The sequence below is a fragment of the Manacus candei genome, unplaced genomic scaffold (assembly GCF_025592945.1).
Source record: "Manacus candei isolate 608988 ecotype Guabito, Panama unplaced genomic scaffold, ASM2559294v1 h1tg000034l, whole genome shotgun sequence".
Lineage (NCBI taxonomy): Eukaryota > Metazoa > Chordata > Aves > Passeriformes > Pipridae > Manacus > Manacus candei.
Genome location: NW_026138082.1, coordinates 4380917 through 4387539, shown reverse-complemented (window position 1 = coordinate 4387539; position 6623 = coordinate 4380917).

Sequence of the window (6623 nt, the reverse complement as noted above, 5' to 3'; positions counted from 1 at the left end):
TTATTAATTTAAAGGTACTTGTATTACAATAACCATGGGGCCTGGATCATAGACAAAGAGCATTTAATATCCCATAAGTCTGTACCCAAAAATATGACTGTCAAGTAAATAAGATATTTCAGAGATATTCAAAGGAGATCTTGGCATTCAAAGGACAGAAAAGGTAAGGAAGTTGTAGAAAGGCATTTTAAGGTTATTTTTAAGGCCAATGCTCAGCAATGATAGTGAAGACAAAGCAATTATTATAGCACATCTCAATTCAAGATCCTCTAGGGAAGGCTGTTCTGCACATACAGAAAAAATACTTGACCAAGGCACTTTCCCCAAGATGGTTTTGCAGACGAAAAATCTCTCAGAGTCCCATCCCTACCCAGGAAAACACACAGCCTTCCACTAGCTGTCACATAATATGATGCAAAAGGCGGTTGAAGAGGAAGAGATCTATAAAAACTGTACAACTGGACTGGGCTAATGTTACCCAAAAATCAGAGTGATATCCAGTTCTATCCTGTAGTTTGGCTGGGAGAGAAGAAATGCAATGCAGTCATGCTACATCCCTTAGTGAGGTCCTTCCAGGAGCAGTTCATGTGAAAAGGAACAACAGGAATGGCAAATGAATGGCTCATACTTGGCAGTAGCTTCTCTCAGCAAATGTTGCTCTCAAACACACCAACTCATCTCTACATGTGTCACCGTCATAATTGACTTTTTGTCTTGTCCCTTCAGAAAAGAAGTCTGCCTTCGAATTATGAGAACTTGTTATGGCATTTCTGATGCCTAACAAGAGGGGTGAGGGTGTTTTGAGACAAGGTAGGAAAGCTGAGTTGAAACCTGCCAATGAGCAGGATATGAGCTTTTGCTTTGTGCTGGAACAGCACAAAACAGGGTCAGCAAATCATGATCTGTGGTTGCCACATCCTGCAGCAGGATCTGATCCATAGGTCACACTGGCTTGAAACTGAGCCTTTATTGAGGTGAAATAACCCTTCCTCCCTCAGACCATCAGGACATCTTGGACAACAGCAGTCAGTACTTCACAATACAAGGAGGGTAACAGCTCACCAAAGAGGTTCTGGGGCAGGGGAAGGGTTCAAGGTTTTGGATGGATGCCATCTCCTTTAGGGAAAAGGATTGGATGAAAGAGTCACACAGAGTACCATTTGACCATACTTAAGGACTGAAAGGTTTCAAGAGGCAGAGCAGAGTCTGAATTTCTCTGATCAGTCCTTTTATCTCAGCTTTCTCACTACTTTGTGGGTACTTGTTACCATAACTCCAGTCCTTGCAGACCAAGGCTCAGAAAGAGGGGAGCTGATAGCACAGAAATGCAGAGATGTCTAACATTTTAGTCCTTTCAAAAAATCTCAAAAATATTAAAAAAACTTTAAAAGTACAACATAGAGCAGATTTTCTGCGGAGCTTCCACAAATTTTTCCCCCACTTTTCACAACGTCTCTGATGTTGCTTTCTGACACTGAATTCTTAAATCTAAGTTGTGAACAAACGTTTGTCACCATTTAGAAATCAGCAATCACTAACCACATGGAAGCATCCAAGACTCCCCAGCAACAGCTATTCCTTACAGTATGTAAAGATTATGAAAAATATTTAATGTCAATTGACAAATAAGGTTGAGGCCTTTTTTATAGAGGAACATTGATCAATTTATCACCTTAGATAAGTATAAAGGTAATTTTCCTTAAATTTTTAGTCAAGTTTGTAAGTGCAAACTTGCACTTACAGATTTCCAACAAGAGATTGTTGCAAATACTAATAGAAATAGGATCAAACCAACATATATTTAAGTTGCATCACACTAGATGCCAGTACCCAACAACAGTCCTGTACATACACACAAAATATAGTCACATACCTGAGGGAAGTCATCAAAACTGAAGAGAGAAACCAAACAGGTGATATTATTTTATCTGCATTAATTTTCTATGGCAAGAGAAACACTTAAACTCTATTTTATTGCAGGAAATAGAGGGTATGACAGTAAAATATTCTGCAAAATTAAAAAAAACTCCAAGCAAACAAAAAAAACCCAGTTGCAAAAACTTTTCTATCAGTAAAAATACTGCTTAAAATCCTGCCATTATCCTCAGTTGAACTAGTAAGGTGCATTTAAATACCAGATTCATTACAGGGAAAAAATTTTGAAACATGTTTAAACAGAGTAAAACTGTTATTCTTAATGTGGAAACAATGCTTGAACTGATTCAGGGTAATAGAAAGATGTCAGAAGCTTTGAAAGCACCTTAAAAGCCTGGTTAATTTAAGTTCATTTGATTCAGAAATTAGATCCGTCTCTTATATGGTCTAATTTACCAGTCAATAACATTTTTTCTCACATTTTATTATTTTTCAATTTTTTATTATTATTTTTCAATTATTTATTATTTTTAAAATTTTTTAATTATTATTTTCCTTTTTTTTCCATGACTTTAAAAAAAGATGCAGAATGTGTTTACCTTGGCTGTGATGCAATTAGCATTAAGATGTTATATGCATTAGCTTGGCACATGAACTTACATTTAAAAACTAATATTGTTTTTGTTTTGAAGTTCTTGACTAGTTTTAAAATATGAACTGAATTGTGGAGCTGCAACCTATCTTCCAAGTGGGTATCACTCTTTCTGCTTCTATAACTAATGGGGGGTCTAATAAGACCAGACGTTAAGCTGCTCAGAGGGATACTAAGCCAGGTCATGGCTCAAATAGCTGCGTACTGGGAATCTCAGGTTTCATTGCAGCTGTGGGAGAGGACAGGCAGGTGGACAGAGGTTCTTCCATTTGTTCTTCAGAAGTCCAACTCTTGCTGCTGCCTGATCCTCTCCGGATCTCTTGAAAATTCCTACTCCACTTGAGGCCTAAATCACTGCATGTTCTTTTTCTACCTGAAAGGACACTGTAGCAAGGTGGGGGGTCGGTCTCTTTGCCCAGGCAACTAGTGACAGGACAAGACAAAATTACCTCAAGCTGCGCCTGGGGAGCTTGAGGTTCAGCTTAGACATCAGGAAGAAGGTTGGTCAAGCATTAGAGTGGGCTGCCTAGGGAAGTGGTGGAGTCACCATTCCTGGAAGTGTTCAAGAAACATCTGGATGTGGCACTTAGTGTCATGGTCCAGAGGTCAAAGTAGTGTTCAGTCAAAGGTTGGGCTTGATGATCTTGGAGGTCTTTTCCAACTTAAACAATTTTTTGATTCAGTGATTCTATTTCTGTGAAGTTTAAGCAAGTGAAAATAATGGGAAGTTCTCCGTGACATTAGCTTTGAATAGCACCACCAGCCTGTTACGACTTATCATGGGGACAGATTGCAAATACCTGCACTAAACCTCTAAGCATATCCAGTATAAAATAAATCTTCCCAGAAGCCACAGCCAAATCAGATTGATAAAACCTCTGTGCGGCTAATGATAGTGCTGTGTCTTTTCTGCTGCCAAACCCAACCTCACTACTAATGAAACATTACACATTATTTACTATTTGTATTACCATAAAAATACCACTTAAAATGTTTTTATAACAAATTTATAAACAAGCAGTTTGGTTGCTTCAGAAATTATGAGGACTGGAGCTCTTTGCCAGCAGACTTTTAGGCACACAGTCTATGCAAAACATCTCCTTTCTAATTTTTTCAGTTCTAGTGAATGTGGAAGTAAATGAGTTTGTTTTTTTCCAATGCATGGGAGGGAGTAAAAAAGAGGAACCAGAATGACTTTCACAACAATCATACAGACCAAATCATATCGGGATTTGCAAGTCAGTTTATTCACTTCACATTTTCTTTAACTTTCATCCCTGTTAGCACTCACTTCCAACTGGCTTTTAAAATACAGAAACGTATTTTTAAAAAGTTCTTGCAAGACATGCACTTTGCAGGCTCAGAGGAGTCAGAGAGTTTGAGTCAGGCCAAGATAAGCACTCAGAGGAATGAATGCTTATCTGAACCAAACTTTCTGAGTTTTTTTGTGTTACAAACAAGCGTCTTAGCTGCAATCAGGGATGTAAGAGAGCAGGGCTGGTGTAGGGACTAAGTGCTCCAGCCATCATGCTTCTATTTCTGACTGTAACTAAAGTCCATCCATCTGACCTTTGGCCAGTCATTTAGCCTCTCTCCACCAGACCACTGCATGTAAAAAGTAGATAGCAGTACTCCCTTTTCCTTCAAATATTGGTCTCTGCCTTCTGTCCTTAACGCAGCCAGAACGGGGACAGCTGTTAAGTGTTTAATACAGAGAATTCCCCAACTCTGTTGGACCCCAAGACATTGTTGTAACATTAAAACCATAGTTAGTTAATAGTATGGTATATTGCAAATCCTTCCCCTTCCTTGGGAATTTCCTTCATTTTCTTCCCAAGTTTATTTACAAAATGATTTTATTTTTAAGTGACAAACCATACTTAATAAAGTCATTCAATAGATACTCCAGAAAGATGTATATAATTAGAAAGAAATCCTTGACAATTTTAAGCACTGGTGTGTTTTAAAGGAAAACCTTTTGAATTCATCTAATCATTTCATATATGCAAGCTCATGTCTCAAAGTGGTGCTTGCCAGAAACTTAGAAAAGTCCAAAGACTGACTTGAATGCCTGACCTGCGAGACCGTCAATTAGAAGAGATGTGTGCTGAATTTCCTTCTCTCATTGAATTTCTACCAAGTTTTACTGAAAATTTCTTTGTTCCAAACATTTTTAGTTCTTTGGAAGCCAATGCAAAGTAACTAGCAGTTGAAGCTAAATTGAATTTAACAGCAAGGTTTCATACTGTCTCTTGATTTGACGGATGTTTCATTAGAGGACAGACTGATGCTAAGTTCTTTAAGACTGATATGACAATGATGGGACTAGTTGCTGTTCCAATGCACATGATCAAGATTTTGGCATACGGATACCATGAAGTAAAGTTAACTTTCAGCTTCTAAGATCTGTTTTATACTGTATCCAGGTCAATAATCTGAGACAGGATATGTATCCATTCAAAAACGCATAGCTGAAAACATTAAGTCAATGCAGATCTTCAGACAGGTGTTTATTTTAAAGCCAAGACCTCAAAACAGTAAAATAATAATTTAAAAAAAAAAAAAGGTTGTTTTTTACCAGTTGTATGCATCAATATGAAATTCTGGATAAACTGTGGTGCATTTTTGACTTAGAGGTAATAAAGTAGGTTGATGCCACTGGGATAAAGAAAAAAAGCAAATTGTCAGAGATCTATAATTTACGGTCAAATTCTTTGCATGGCAATGGAAAGCACTGTTTGTGGTTGAAATTAATATGCAAATCATGTGGGAGCTAAGAAAATTACTCAAACAAAAACATGAAAACAAGAATTTAAATAGAAGTTCTACTTAACATCAATTTTTCTTTAATTCTGAGGTTTTCATTCCCAAAGCATTTTGTTTTCACAGACTGGGCAGCTTCAATGAGCAGGCAGAGAGGGAGGGCTCTGTTCCCTCCTACTGTATTTGCTGCTGTAAGCACAGCAGTAGGTGAATTTTTATGGGACTAGTGCAATGTGAAATTATTCCTCTCATTCAGGGGAGCCCAAAACTCACCTTGTCACTAGAACTTCATCCAGATAAATTTCTATCTTCTGGGTAAAACTAAGTCTGTAACACAGAAACCTAGCATAAACTTTGCAATTTTCTTCATAAAACAATGTTGATATTGCACATAATTTAAATTTTTCAAGAGATATTTTCTTTGTGAATCCCTAAAGAGTAAAGTTGAAAATATTCCACTACAAAATCTCAACTTGTTTATGATTTAACAGTAAAATGTGAATCTAACATTGTGAGCTCATCTTGCCCTTAATTTTCTCTCCAGTGACAGTGGTTTAATCTGTGAAAGATTACTGCAACAGTTGAAGCTTTAAGCCATGAAAATCTTACAAGGCATCTGTGAGTGTGTGTATAATGACAGTCTTTCATCTGTTTCTGCAACTTCCTCCTCCTGGCTCCGAGAGGCAGAACCATGCCCTCTCCCTCATCTGCTTGTCTCCATTCAGAGCACACCTGCAAAGAGTGCTTTCTAGAGCATCAGTCTGGAATCTCATCTTGCAATTTATCCATGCTGCTTTTTTCATATGCTATAGAGCATCTAGTCTTGGCTACTTCTTCACTCTTCCAAGATATCCCGGTTTTTTTCCCACCTATTTGACCTATTTTTCTGAGCAATACCAAGAGATTGATAGGCTCACAGTGTCAGTTTGTATCACATCCCCATGGAGTTTCAAGTTCCTACATTTTAATGTAAGGAAGGTGACCCAGAAGATAGCACCTTAAAATTGCCTCCGTAACTGCATTCAGATTAGTTCTTAAAACTTTCCTTGCTGTGACAACTACCAAAAGCCAGGGTCCCTGTGCTAGAGATTGACTGCTGTGGTCTACTGGTTTTTTTTTCCTCTTGCCGTGTACTTGGGTTATGCAGGTCCTGAGGCCGCTTTTTTTATTTAGCTCTATTTAAAGCTTCCTGAACACGTAGTCCATGATAGGCAGTAGATTAATGCAACACAACAAAATGTTTTCAACCAACATTGCATGCTGTGTTATTGGTGTTCATGTAAAAACCAGCATGACCCACCCGTGAAGTTTTTAAAAAGTAAAGCTTTGCTAT